This window comes from Symphalangus syndactylus, chromosome 17 (genome assembly GCF_028878055.3).
Source record: "Symphalangus syndactylus isolate Jambi chromosome 17, NHGRI_mSymSyn1-v2.1_pri, whole genome shotgun sequence".
Classification (NCBI taxonomy): Eukaryota; Metazoa; Chordata; class Mammalia; order Primates; family Hylobatidae; genus Symphalangus; species Symphalangus syndactylus.
The window spans coordinates 24469263-24484119 of NC_072439.2; the positions used below are offsets into that span (position 1 = coordinate 24469263).

The 14857-nt window shown below is 41.4% G+C and overlaps 1 protein-coding gene across 6 annotated transcripts in view; it reads left to right on the plus strand.

Annotated features, from left to right (window-relative positions):
• The window catches only part of ZNF569 (zinc finger protein 569), a 72550-nt gene that overhangs the window by 1547 nt on the left and 56146 nt on the right, over positions 1-14857 (plus strand). For 2 of the 6 annotated variants that reach the window (XM_055247851.2, XM_055249662.2), the window contains exon 2: positions 2000-2160. The gene's annotated coding sequence lies outside the window, so the exon portion shown is untranslated. Of the gene's footprint in view, positions 204-245; positions 378-577; positions 725-1999; positions 2161-14857 lie in introns of those variants that run through there. The other 4 variants (XM_063621258.1, XM_055249664.2, XM_055249661.2 and 1 more) reach the window with 4 other exon arrangements.

Here is a 14857-nt window from a genome sequence, read left to right on the forward strand (position 1 = left end):
GGGAAATGTAGTTCGGAGCAGGATGCAGCGGAACGATTCGATTCTTCTCAGCACCAAGTTGCGCTCCCAATCTCTCAGAGCTGGGCTGGCGGGAGGCCGCTCCTGCAAAACCTAGGCTGAGCTCCCCTGCGCGGAGCTGTGAGCCCTGGAACGCCGTGGTTTGCTTGTCAGGACGCGCAAACAGGGAAGCCGGTCCCGCCCGGGTGAGCCGCGGGGGCCTCTGGGAAGCGTCGCCCCTGGTGTAACGGACCGAGACTTGTGGCGCTCTCAGCCACAGACAGCGCCGGCCTCAGTGGCGCCTCTGTCCCAGCCCGCGCCGGCTGTGCCACTTTGGCAGCGTTAGGTGTGGAATCGGGGCCTGTGTCCGCGGGTCGGTGGTGAGTCCTCGGGAAACCTCTAGCTGTGAGCGCCGGACTCTTTGTGCTGGGTGGGAGTGGGGGCCCGCGGACCTGGTGCCCCAGTCTTTGGAAGAGGACGTCGGGCGGGGCGATGCCTGTGCTTGTGGTTCCCTGAGGGAGTGGGAGTGGCGTGTGAAGGACTGTGAGCGTCTGGCGTGAAGTGACTGTCATTTGCCAGACATTGGTCTGGCTGAGTGTGGCCCCGGAATCGTGCCCGTAAGCGGATTTCGTGGAGGCGCTTTCCCTTTTATCTTTCAGTATGAACCTGGGTGCAAACATGCATGACAGTGGGATCTTGAATGAATGAAAAACTCTGTGGATGCAAGGTAGGGTGTGCTTGTGGGTGTAGATGTGTGAGACTTGGCGTTTGTGCCAGCGCTGCATGTCTTTAGCTTTGGTCATTGGAAATACGTTGTTTTTTTTTTGGTTTTGTTTTGTTTTTGAGACGGAGTTTCGCTCTCGTTGCCCAGGCTGCTGGAGGGCAATGGCGCGATCTCGGCTCACCGCAACCTCCGCCTCCCGGGCACAAGCGATTCTCCTGCCTCAGCCTCCCGAGTAGCTGGGATTACAGGCGCACACCACCACGCCTGGCTAATTTTGTATTTTTAGTAGAGACAGGGTTTCTCCATGTGGGTCAAGCTGGTCTCGAACAACTGACCTCAGGTGATCCACCCGCCTCGGCCTCCCAAAGTGCTGAGATTACAGTCGTGAGCTACTGCGCCCGGCCGGAAATATGTTTTTATATGAAACATCGATATCCCCAACACTTTAATATTTATTTATTTTTAATTTTATTTTCGTGTATTAGCTACGTTGTTTTGTGTACTTACTAAACTCATTCTCCTCGTCCCCTACTCCACCCCATTTGGGGAGTGGAGTTGGGTGGAGAAAAATACAGAAAAGCTTGAAGAACAAAAATCATTCATAGTTCTACCAGCCATGCAACTACTGTCAAAATTTACTTTCCATCTTTTCACCCCCGCCTTTGTGAATACATACGTATACATTCATGTGTTCTATATGTGTGCATAATGGCTTCAAAATTGCAGTCACACTATACATACAGCTCTGTAACCACCCTTTCTTATTTAACAATATATGATTAGTATCTTTCCATTTAAACAATCACAAATTATGCCATCATTTTAAAGTATTTCATGGTATACGTTTACCCCTGTTGATGGGTGATTTAGTTCTCTCTAGCTTCTTGAGATTATAAACTGTGTTTATCAGCAACTATTTGGCACGCATTTAAATATACTTTTCTAAATTTTTTTGGAGGGGGAGCAGGCTCCTAAAAGTAGAATTGATAGGTCAAAATGTATGCTCTTATTAAAGGTTCCCTGAACCTATCCAAGTATTCTGTAAAGTTCCAATAATCTGCAGTATTATTGGCATAGTATAAGACTGCCTATATCCTCATACACCATTGATAACAATGGATATTCTAAATAGTAGTGATCTTTGTTAACCTCATGGATATAAATTAATTTGCTATAAAACAATTGTTTCATTACTTATTGAAGTCAAGCATTTAAAAAAATCTTTTGTAAATTATATGTTTTCTAAAGTAGTGTTCTGTTTCCAAATTTCTTTTCCAGAGGTCTTCATGTATTAAGGATTCATTCATTCATAGACTCATTTATTGAAGGCTGTCTGTGTAACAGGCACAATCCTAGGTGCTTGGGATATAGCAGTGAACAAGAGACAAACCCCCTACTATCATGGTACTTACATTTTTGTGGGCTGGATAATAAACAAGGTAAGTAAATTAAATATGAAGTATTTTAAATGATGAAGAATACTAAGAAAAAATGTGAAGTGAGAGGATATTTAGAACTAGAGATGGGAGTTTGAGTTTTAGATGGGCTCGCCAGGGAAGGCATCCTGAAAAGGTAGTAATAAAGATATGAAGGAAGTAAAGGAGCTATTTATGCATAAGTGAGAAAAGTTATTCCAGGCAGAGGGAACAGCAGTTATAAAGGCTCTCAAGTGGCAGCATGCCTGTTAATGAAGAGGCTGGTGTGGCTAAAATAGAATAATTGAAGGGGAGAGTAGTGGGAGAGAAGAGAAGAAAGGTAAGTGGAGGGGAGGAGGGCAGATCAGACTGGGCTTTATGGCCCGTAGTACTAATTTTGGCTTTTCCTCTGAGTGAGATGGGAAGCTGCTGGAGGGTTTTTGAGCATGGAAGTGATACTATCTGCTTACAATTTAAGAAGATAGCTTTGGCTGCTCTGATGAGAATGGCCTATGGGAGGATGAATGAGGAAAGAGCAGGGAGGTCAAGGGAAGAAGCACAGAGGCCAATTAGGAAGCTACAATTGTGTTGCTTAATGATGGGGATACATTCTGAAAAATGCATGGTTAGACAATTTTATCCTTGTATGAACATCATGGAGTATACTTACACAACCTAGATGGTATAGCCTCCTGCAAACCTAGGCTATATGGCACAGCCTATTGTTCCCAGGCCACAAACCTGTACAGCATGTTACTGTACTGACTACCATAGGCAATTGTAACACAGTGGTAAGACTTTGTGTATCTGAACATATCTAAACACAGAAAAGATACAGTGAAAATGCAGTATAAAAAGATTAAAAATGGGCCAGGCGCGGTGGCTCACGCCTGTAATCCCAGCAGTTTGGGAGGCCGAGGTGGGCGGATCACGAGGTCAGGAGATCGAGACCATCCTGGCTAACATGGTGAAACCCCATCTCTACTAAAAATACAAAAAATTAGCCGGGCGTGGTAGCACATGCCTGTAGTCTCAGCTACTTGGGAGGCTGAGACAGGAGAATTGCTTGAACCCAGGAGGCGGAGCTTGCATTGAGCTGAGATTGCACCACTGTACTCCAGCCTGGGCAACAGAGTGAGACTCTGTCTCAAAAATAAATAAATAAATAAGATTAAAATTGGTACACCTATATTTATTTCTTTGTGTGTGCGTGTGGTGGTGAGTGAATATGAAGGGTTAGGACATTAGTGTACACTACTGTTGACTTTATAAACACCGTACACTTAGGCTACACTAAATTTATAAAAACATTTTTCTTTTTTCAGTAATAAATTAACCTTAGCTTACTGTAACTCTTTTACTTTATAAACTTTTAAATTTTTTAAACTTTTTTACTCTTTTATAATAATACTTAGCTTAAAACACAAACATATTGTACAGCTGTACAAAAATATTTTCTTTATATCTTTATAAGCTTTTTTCTATTAAAAACGTTTTAACTTTTGAAACTCCTTTGCTGAAAACTAAGACACAAACATATTAGCCTAGGCTTACACAGGGTCAGAATCATCAATATCACTGTCTTCCACTTTCACATCTTGTTCCACCGGAAGGTCTTCGGGGCAATAAACATGCATGGAACATGCATGGAACAATAAACATGCATTGTTATCATCTCCTGTGATAATAATGTCTTCTGGAATATGTCTGGAAGGACCTGCTTGAGGCTAATTTATAGTTTACTTTTTTTTAAGTAGGCATATACTCTAACAATAAAAAGTATAGTATAGTAAATACATAAAGCAGTAACAGTCATTTATTATTATTTTCAAGTATTAGGTACTATACACATGATCAATAATCAATAATATTATCAAATACTAATACCATATACAACTGTATGTGCTATACTTTTATACCACTATCAGTGCAGTAGGGGTGTTTACACTAGCATCACAAACATCATAGAGTGTACTTATATAAACCTAGGTTATGTGTGTAATGCATTGTGTTATGATGTTATGATGGCTACGATGTCACTAGGTGATAGGAATTTTTTAGCTTCATTAAAGTCTTATAGGACCACTGTTGTATATGTGATCTGTTGTTGGCTGAAACATTGTTACGCAGCACGTGACTGTATTGTAGTACTTTAGGGAAAAGATATTGGTGATCTGGACCAGAGTAGTAGAAATGGTAAGAAGTAGTCATATACTAGATATAATTTAAAGGTAGAGCTGCTGTGATTTGCTGACAAACTGAGGTAGAGTGTGAATGAGACAAGGTGACACAATACTGTTTTTATGAGTAACTTGAATGGGTGTATCATTAACTGAGAAGGGAAACAATGTAGGAAAAACTGACTTGGAATGTAGGGAAATAGTGAGATTTCAGTTTGGAATATTGTATGTGAAATGTGAGAATGCCCATTAGACATTCAAGTGGAGATATCAAGTTGGCAATTGGATATACAAAAGGGAGATCTAAGATCTAGGATGGAGACATATATTTGGGAATTATCAGGATATAAGTGGTATTTAACACAAGACTGAGTGAGATCACTTAGAGGGTAGGATAGATAGAGAAAGGTAGAGGCAAAGGACTGATCTCTGAGTCACTCCAACATAACAAACTCTGGGAAGTAAGGAGGAATTAGCAAAAGAGACTGATGGGGACTAGCTTGAAACGTTGAAGGAAAACTAGGTCAGTGTGATATTCTGGAAACCAAGGGAAGAATGTGTTTTAACAAGAACTGTGTCGGGTGCTACTGATATGCCACATAAAATGAGGAGTGATAAAGAAGCATGGAATTTGGCAACATGAAATTCATTTATTAGGGACCCTGAAAGCAGTGTCCGTGGAATTTTAGGCCAAAGGGAGAACTGGAAAAGAAAACATTGGAGATAACAAGTCTAGACAACTCTTGAAGACTTTTTTTTTTTTTTCTAAATGGAAGAAGTGAAATGGAATGGTAGCTGGAGTTAAGAGGTACACAGTCTGTTTATATACTGATTGAAATGATCCAGTAGAGAGAGAAACTACGATACAGGAGAGAAAGCAGATAATATAAAAATGTCCTTAAGTAGCCAGAGCAAATGAGATCTAGTGGCAGAGTTTGGCTGAGCTTGGAGCTTGACCACGGTAATAACAGGAGAGAAGGGAGAAGTACCCAGGTGCAGATACAAGTAGATGGGCAGATGTGTTGGTGAGAACTTGTGAACCTTCTCTTATGATTGTTTTAACTTTATAGTGAAGTATCTAGCAAGAGACTCAGATGAGAGTGAGATTGGTGGAGGAGGTGCTAGAGTTTGAGAAGAGCAGGGGAAAAAAAATCACAGAGATTGGGACACAGAATAGAGAAATTATGATTTTCAGGTACCATCAAAGACCCACTTAATGTTAGTATTTATGAATTTAAAGTGAGCCTATTCTGTATAGCTGTGTGATTTTTCTCCTGCAGTGTTCATCCGCATAGTTGCAGCCACAGACAGGCTAGGGGGAGATTTGGATTTAACCAGAATGTTGGTTTCATGAAGCAAAGAGGAATAATGTGAGAGAGGCAAAAAGAGTCTTAAGTTGGCAAAATAATTGCTTGTTGTTTTGATTGTGGATTTTAGGCTAGGTAAGTGGAAAAGCGAGGATAGGAAGAGGGTGAAGGACAGTAAAAAATTAGTAGAATCAAGGAATGGAAGCTCCTGACAGGGTTAATGACTATTGGGTTGTAATATTAGAGGAAGTAAGGTGAGACATAGAAGGATGGGCTGGGCACGGTGGCTCACGCCTGTAATCCCAGCACTTTGGGAGGCCGTAGTGGGCAGATCACGAGGTCAAGAGATCAAGACCACTCTGACCAACATGGTGAAACCCTGTCTCTACTAAAAATACAAAAATTCGCTGGGCGTGGTGGTGCGCACCTGTAGTCCCAGCTACTCCGGAGCCTGAGGCAGGAGAATCGCTTGAACCCAGGAGGCGGAAGTTGCAGTGAGCCAAGATCGCGCCATTGTACTCCAGCCTGGCGACAGAGCAAGACTCTGTCTCAAAAAAAAAAAAAAAAAAAAAAAAAAAAAAAAAAAAAAGAAGGATATTTTTCATATGTTTTAAAAATACAACAGTTCTTCTTACCACTATACTGGTTTTAGAAAACATGGATGATTACTAACTAGACCCATTATTTCAGCAAGGGCTACTGAAGGGGTGGCCTGCCCCTCCACACCTGTGGGTGCTTCTCGTTAGGTGGGACGAAAGACTTGAGAAAAGGAATAAGACACAGAGACAAAGTGTAGAGAAGGAAAAGCGGGGCCCAGGGGACCGGTGCTGTGCTTACAGAGGACCCACACCGGCCCCAGCCTCTGAGTTCCCTTAGTATTTATTGATAATTATCTTTACCTTGAGATGCATAGGCGAACATCTCCATAAACCTTTTAGCAGTATTGCTCCAGCAAGCCCCACCTTATTCCTAAAGGCGGTTTTCTCCTTACTCAGTAAACAAAGCACACAAAGGGTTTTACCTGGAGATGTTCCATCGCCCAGGGACCGGCAGGAGACAAATGTTTTTCTTTTTCTCTAGATTTAAGAGAATGGTGATGACCTTTAACCATAAGCAGCCTTTAGGCACTTGTTTAACAAAGCACCTTCTGCACCGCCCAAAATCCTTTTAACCTTAAGTCACCACAGCACATGTCTCTTGCAAGGACAAGGTTGGGGGTAGGGTCACAGATTAACAGCATCTCAAATACAGAACTAAATGGAGTCTCTTATGTCTACTTCCTTCTATATAGACACAGTAACAGGCTGATCTCTCTTTCTTTTCCCCACATTTCCCCCTTTTCTTTTCAACAAAACTACCATTGTCATCACGATATCGAGATTACATACTTCACAAGGTAATAGAATATCACAAAGCAAGTGGAGGCAGGATGAGTTCACAGGGCGGTGTTAAAATTGAAATTAAAATTGCCAACGAAATTTTTGGGCATGCATAGTCATTGATAACATTTTATCAGGAAATAGGGTTTGAGAGCAGACAACCTGATTGGCCAAAATTTATTAGGTGGGAATTTCCTCATCCTAATAAGCCTGGGAGCACTACAGGAGGCCGGGGCTTATTTCATCCCTTCGGCTTCAACCGTAAAAGGCGGCACGCCTCCAAGGGGGTCGTTTATAGGCCTACCCTCAGAGCGCATTCTCTTTCTCAGGGATATTCCTTGCTGAGAAAAAGAATTCAGCGATATCTCTCCTATTTTTGTGCAAAAGGAGAAAAGATATGGCTCTGTTCCGTCCTGCTCACCGGCGGCCAGTTCAAGGTTACCTCCCTTGTTTCCTGAACACCGCTGTTATCTCGTTCTTTTTTCAAGATGCCCAGTTTTCATATTGTTCAAACACGCGTCCTCTACGAACAATTTGTTTTTTTTGTTTGTTTGTTTTTTTTTCTTTTTTTTTTTTTTTTTTGAGACGGAGTCTCGCTCTTTCACCCAGGCTGGAGTGCAGTGGCGCGATCTCGGCTCACTGCAAGCTCCGCCTCCCAGGTTCACGCCATTCTCCTGCCTCAGCCTCTCCGAGTAGCTGGGACTACAGGCGTCCGCCACCACGCCCGGCTAATTTTTTGTATTTTTAGTAGAGACGGGGTTTCACCTTGGTCTCGATCTCCTGACCTCGTGATCCGCCCGCCTCGGCCTCCCAAAGTGCTGGGATTACAAGCGTGAGCCACCGCACCCGGCTTCTACAAACAATTTGTGTAGTTAAGGCAATCATCACAGGGTCCTGAGGTGACATATATCCTCCTCAGTTTACAAAGAAGATGATGGGATTAAGAGATTAAAGTAAAGACATAAGATATTACAAAAGTATAAATTTTGGAGAACTAATAAAATGTCCATGAAATCTTCATATTTTATGTTTTTCTGCTGTGGCTTCAGCCAGTCCCTCAGTTCAAGGTCCCTGACTTCCCGCAACATTCTCCCTCCCTTTCCCTCTATATAAATGTGCCATGGCAATGAAGGCTTGTTCGTTCTCTCGATTTTGGCGCAGGATTCTTCGACTGGTCCGGCACACACCGTTGATACAACCATTAAAGCTGCAAACAGCATTTTTTCTGAGGTTTGTGTCACCTTTGTGCTAGCTAGGCTTTTTCTAGCTAACAGTGTCAGCTTCTTTAACTGTGCCCAGGTTGGCAGCTCCGCCTTCTTGGTGCGTGGTGACTTCATCTGTTTTTCTAATATCACCACTTGATTCATCCTGCGAGTCAATGGTGCCCGATTGCGGTGTTTCCGTCTCCGTGGAGGCGCTTTTCTTTGCATCTCCGATGGGTTCATTGTAGAACTTCAAATGTCTAGTGGGTATCCAAACAGGAAGCTGATTTTCTCCTGGTGAAACACAAGCAAAACCTCTTCCCCAGGTTATCACTTTCCCTATCTCCCATGTCCTATTTTTGTTGTCTTTCCACCAAATCAGTTTTCTTTCATGTGGACTGTTCTTTTTACCCGTAAGATGTTGTTCTGCAGAAGTAGTAGTCTGATCTCTATAAATGTTTAAAAAATTTAAAGTATAGAGTGCTAGATTAAGCTGCATCTGAGGAGAGATACACTCCTTACTGTCTCCCCCTTTTTTTTGTTTAACTAACTGAGTTTTGAGTGTCCTATTAGTTCTTTCAACTATGGCCTGTCCTTGGGAATTATAAGGAATTCCTGTTGTATGTGTAATATTCCACTGATTTAAGAATTTTTGGAAAGCTTTACTACAATAACCTGGTCCATTGTCAGTTTTAATTTTTTCTGGAACTCCCATCACAGCAAAACAAGATAATAAATGTTTTTTAACATGGGAAGTACTTTCTCCTGTCTGGCATGTTGCCCATATGAAATGTGAATAAGTATCAACTGTTACATGAACATATGATAATTTTCCAAATGAAGGTACATGAGTAACATCCATTTGCCATAATGCGTTAGGACACAGACCTCTGGGATTAACTCCTGCCTCTTGGGTGGGCAGGTGTAGTACTTGACACTGGGTACAATGTTGTACAATATTTTTTGCCTGTTTCCACGTGACATCAAATTTGTTTTTTTAACCCTGCTGCATTTACATGAGTCAAAGCATGAAGTTCTTGTGCTTTTATGAATGCAGAGGATACCAGTAAGTCAGCTTTTTCATTTGCTTCAGTTAAAGGTCCTGGTACATTAGTATGTGCTCGAATATGAGTAATATAAAATGGGAAATTCCTTTTTCTTACAGTTTGTTGTAACAAATTGAACAGCTGGTTTAATTGATCATCCATGCTATATTTAATTAGAGCTGTCTCAACATCCTTTGTAGCCTGTACTACATATGCAGAATCTGATATAATATTAACAGGTTGATTAAAATCTTCTAACACTGTAATGACTGCAATCAACTCTGCCCTCTGAGCTGATTGATATTGAGTTTTGATTACTCGCTCCTTTGGCCCTGTGTAAGCCGCTTTTCCATTGCTGGAACCATCAGTAAATACTGTCAGAGCATTTTCTAAAGGTTCATGTCTGGTAATTTTAGGTAAGATCCAAGTAGTCAATTTTAAAAACTGGAAGATTTTTGTTTTTGGGTAATGATTATCAATAATTCCCACAAAATCAGCAAGGCCAATTTGCCATGCACCAGAATTGATAAAGGCTTGTTTAACTTGTTCCTTGGTTAAAGGAACAACTATTTTGTCTGGGTCGTTACCACACAATTTTATTACTCGTAATCTTGTCTGACCAATTAATGTAGCTATTTGGTCCAAGTACAATGTAAAAGTCTTAATTGTACTGTGAGGAAGGAATGACCACTCCACAAGATCAGTATTTTGAACAATGATGCCTGTTGGAGAATGTGCAGTGGCAAAAATTAAAAGTTGGAGTGGAGCTATAGAATCTATTCTATTTATTTGCGCTGACTGAATTTTTTCTTCCACTAATTTAATTTCTTTTGTTGCCTCTGGGGTTAATATTCTTTTACTATTTAAGTCTGGATCTCCTCTTAGGATAGAGAACAAATTTGACATGGCATAGGTAGGAATGCCTAGAGTTGGCCGAATCCAATTAATATCGCCTAACAATTTTTGAAAATCATTTAGTGTTTTTAACGCGTCTTTTCTTATTTCTATTTTTTGTGGCTTAATTTTTCTATTTTCTATTTGCATCCCCAAATAATGAAAAGGATCAGAGGTTTGGATCTTATCAGATGCTATTGTTAGTCCTGCGTTGGCAACCTCTGCTTGCAGAAATGTGTAACAGTCAATTAATTTGTCTCTTGTTTCTGCAGCACATAAAATATCAATATAGTGAATGATATAGCAATCTGAAAATTTGTCTCTAACTGGTTGAAGGACTTGGCCTACGAAAGTTTGACAACTAGTTGGACTATTAAGCATTCCCTGAGGTAAAACTTTCCACTGAAACCTGGTGGCTGGTTCTTTATTATTTATGGCTGGTGTAGTAAAGGCAAATTTTTCACAATCTTGCTCTGCCAGAGGAATGGTAAAAAAGCAATCCTTAAGATCAATTATAATTAAAGGCCAGTCTTTTGGGATCATGGCCGGAGAGGGCAATCCAGGTTGGAGACGCCCCATGGGTTGAATTACAGCGTTTATGGCTCTTAAGTCCATTAACATATGCCATTTGCCTGACTTTTTCTGAATTACAAATACAGGAGAATTCCAGGGTGAGAATGAAGGCTCAATGTGTCCCTTTTCTAATTGTTCCTTTGCTAATAAGTGTAAAGCCTCCAGTTTTTGCTTTGGTAGCGGCCACTGATTTACCCATACCGGTTTTTCTGCTTTCTAAGTTAATGGAATGGGTTTAGGAGGCTCTACAGTGGCCGCCCCTAAAAAGGATACCCTATTCCTTTTCTTTTTTTTTTTTTTTTTTTTGAGACGGAGTCTTGCTCTGTCACCCAGGCTGGAGTGCAGTGGCGCAATCTCGGCTCACTGCAAGCTCCGCCTCCCGGGTTCACGCCATTCTCCTGCCTCAGCCTCTCCGAGTAGCTGGGACTACAGGCGCCCGCCACCACGCCCGGCTAATTTTTTTGTATTTTTAGTAGAGATGGGGTTTCACCGTGGTCTCGATCTCCTGACCTCGTGATCCACCCGCCTCAGCCTCCCAAAGTGCTGGGATTACAGGTGTGAGCCACTGCGCCCGGCTAACCTATTCCTTTTCTTTATAGATTTTTCTCAGTCTCAATTGGGACTTTAATGCCATTTTCATTTTTTCCTAATCCCTTCCCTAGTATATATCCCATCTTAGTCATGATTTTTTGACTCATGGGGCTGTAACAAATCTCGACCCCATAGATTAACAGGAATTGAAGTAATCATTGGCTGAACAGTACTTTCTTGATTATCTGGCCCTAAACAATGTAAAATCATTGTACTTTCATACACTTCTGAAGCTGCGCCTACGCCGACAAGTCTTGTTACAGCCTTTTGTTTAGGCCAATTTTTTGGCCACTGATTTAAAGCAATTACAGAGATATCTGCTCCTGTGTCTACCAACCCTTCAAACTGTTTTCCTTGAATAATGGCCTTACACACAGGTCTGCTCTCAGAGACCAGACTTGCCCAGTATGCAGCCTTTCCTGCCAGATCAGTGCTTCCGAACCCTCCTGTTCTTTTTATCTCACTGTTTCCAATTTTAATATAAGGTAGGAGTAATAATTGAGCGATCCTGTCTCCTGGACTGGCACACCAAGGAATAGAGGAACTAATAACCAATTGAATTTCGCCTTCATAGTCTGAATTAACCACACCAGTATGAATTTGAACTCCTTTTAGATTTTTTTTTTTTTTGAGCTTATTTATCTGATTTTATTTAGAGTTTATTTTAAGGAAATATAATCATTTCAAAATTTGGAAAGTGCACAGGAAAAAAATAGCTCTGCCTATGTTTTTGGCAATTGGAAATAAAATACAGGCTGGGTGTGGTGGCTCAAGCCTGTAATCCCAGCACTTTGGGAGGCCGAGCCAGGTGGATCATGAGGTCAGGAGATGGAGAGCATCCTGGGTAACATGGTTAAACCCTGTCTTTTTTTTTTTTTTTTTTTATACTTTAGGGTTTTAGGGTACATGTGCACAATGTGCAGGTTTGTTACATATGTATCCATGTGCCATGTTGATTTCCTGCACCCATTAACTCGTCATTTAGCATTAGGTGTATCTCCTAATGCTGTCCCTCCCCCCTCCCCCCACCCCACAACAGTCCCCGGAGCGTGATGTTCCCCTTCCTGTGTCCATGAGTTCTCATTGTTCAATTCCCACCTATGAGTGAGAACATGTGGTGTTTGGTTTTTTGTCCTTGCGATAGTTTACTGAGAATGATGTTTTCCAGTTTCATCCATGTCCCTACAAAGGACACGAACTCATCATTTTTTATGGCTGCATAGTATTCCATGGTGTATATGTGCCACATTTTCTTAATCCAGTTTATCGTTGTTGGACATTTGGGTTGGTTCCAACTCTTTGCTATTGTGAATAGTGCCGCAATAAACATACGTGTGCATGTGTCTTTATAGCAGCATGATTTATAGTCCTTTGGGTGTATACCCAGTAATGGGATGGCTGGGTCAAATGGTATTTCTAGTTCTAGATCCCTGAGGAATCGCCACACTGACTTCCACAATGGTTGAACTAGTTTACAGTCCCACCAACAGTGTAAAAGTGTTCCTATTTCTCCACATCCTCTCCAGCACCTGTTGTTTCCTGATTTTTTAATGATGGCCATTCTAACTGGTGTGAGATGGTATCTCACTGTGGTTTTGATTTGCATTTCTCTGATGGCCAGTGATGAGGAGCATTTCTTCATGTGTTTTTTGGCTGCATAAATGTCTTCTTTTGAGAAGTGTCTGTTCATGTCCTCTGCCCACTTTTTGATGGGGTTGTTTGTTTTTTTCTTGTAAATTTGTTTGAGTTCATTGTAGATTCTGGATATTAGCCCTTTGTCAGATGAGTAGGTTGCAAAAATTTTCTCCCATTGTGTAGGTTGCCTGTTCACTCTGATGATAGTTTCTTTTGCTGTGCAGAAGCTCTTTAGTTTAATGAGATCCCATTTGTCGATTTTGGCTTTTGTTGCCATTGCTTTTGGTGTTTTAGACATGAAGTCCTTGCCCACGCCTATGTCCTGAATGGTATTGCCTAGGTTTTCTTGTAGGATTTTAATGGTTTTAGGTCTAACATATAAGTCTTGAATCCATCTTGAATTAATTTTTGTATAAGGTGTAAGGAAGGGATCCAGTTGCAGCTTTCTACATATGGCTAGCCAGTTTTCCCAGCACCATTTATTAAATAGGGAATCCTTTCCCCATTTCTTGTTTTTGTCAGGTTTGTCAAAGATCAGATAGTTGTAGCTATGCGGCATCATTTCTGAGGGCTCTGTTCTGTTCCATTGATCTTTGTCTCTGTTGTGGTACCAGTACCATGCTGTTTTGGTTACTGTAGCCTTGTAGTATAGTTTAAAGTCAGGTAGCGTGATGCCTCCAGCTTTGTTCTTTTGGCTTAGGATTGACTTGGCAATGCGGGCTCTTTTTTGGTTCCATATGAACTTTAAAGTAGTTTTTTCCAATTCTGTGAAGAAAGTCATTGGTAGCTTGATGGGGATGGCATTGAATCTATAAATTACCTTGGGCAGTATGGCCATTTTCACGATATTGATTCTTCCAACCCATGAGCATGGAATGTTCTTCCATTTGTTTGTATCCTCTTTTATTTCATTGAGCAGTGGTTTGTAGTTCTCCTTGAAGAGGTCCTTCACATCCCTTGTCAGTTGGATTCCTAGGTATTTTATTCTCTTTGAAGCAATTGTGAATGGGAGTTCACTCATGATTTGGCTCTCTGTTTGTCTGTTATTGGTGTACAAGAATGCTTGTGATTTTTGTACATTAATTTTGTATCCTGAGACTTTGCTGAAGTTGCTAATCAGCTTAAGGAGATTTTGGGCTGAGACAATGGGGTTTTCTAGATATACAATCATGTCATCTGCAAACAGGGACAATTTGACTTCCTCTTTTCCTAATTGAATACCCTTTATTTCCTTCTCCTGCCTGATTGCTCTGGCCAGAACTTCCAGCACTATGTTGAATAGGAGCGGTGAGAGAGGGCATCCCTGTCTTGTGCCAACTCCTTTTAGATTTAAACTTGATCTTCCTAAGATTAGTCCTACAGTCCCCTCAGGCAATGGGCCATATACCCCTGTGGGGATTTTTTGTGGAGGCTCCCCTGGAAGCAGAGAGACTGCTTGTAAAGTACACAAATCTACTGCTGCACCGCCACTTGTGGCGGGGGATAATTGCTGTATTGTGATAACTGTCTTATTCCCTGAGACACTTGCGACCGTGGGGGTTGTTGTTCCTGAAAACCCTGAGGAACACAGGGTTGAATTTGGAATGCCCCAGTTTGTTGCGGGGCCTGAGGCTGGCCCCTCCTCTCGTTTCCCGACAGTGGTTGCCCATTTTTATCAAATTTAGAACGACATTGATTACCCCAATGTTTTCCCTTTTTACATCTTGGACATAGGCCAGGTGGCCCTTTATCTGTTGTTGTAGTAGCTTGAGTAGTTACATTTGGCTTATTTGTGACTAGGCAATTCTTTTTTAGATGACCAATTTGACCACAATTATAACATTTTCCCCCAAATGTTTTCACTTGTCCTCCTAAAGCAACTCCTGTGATTGCCTGAGCCATAAGCATAGCTTTATGCATAGCTCCTCCAATTCC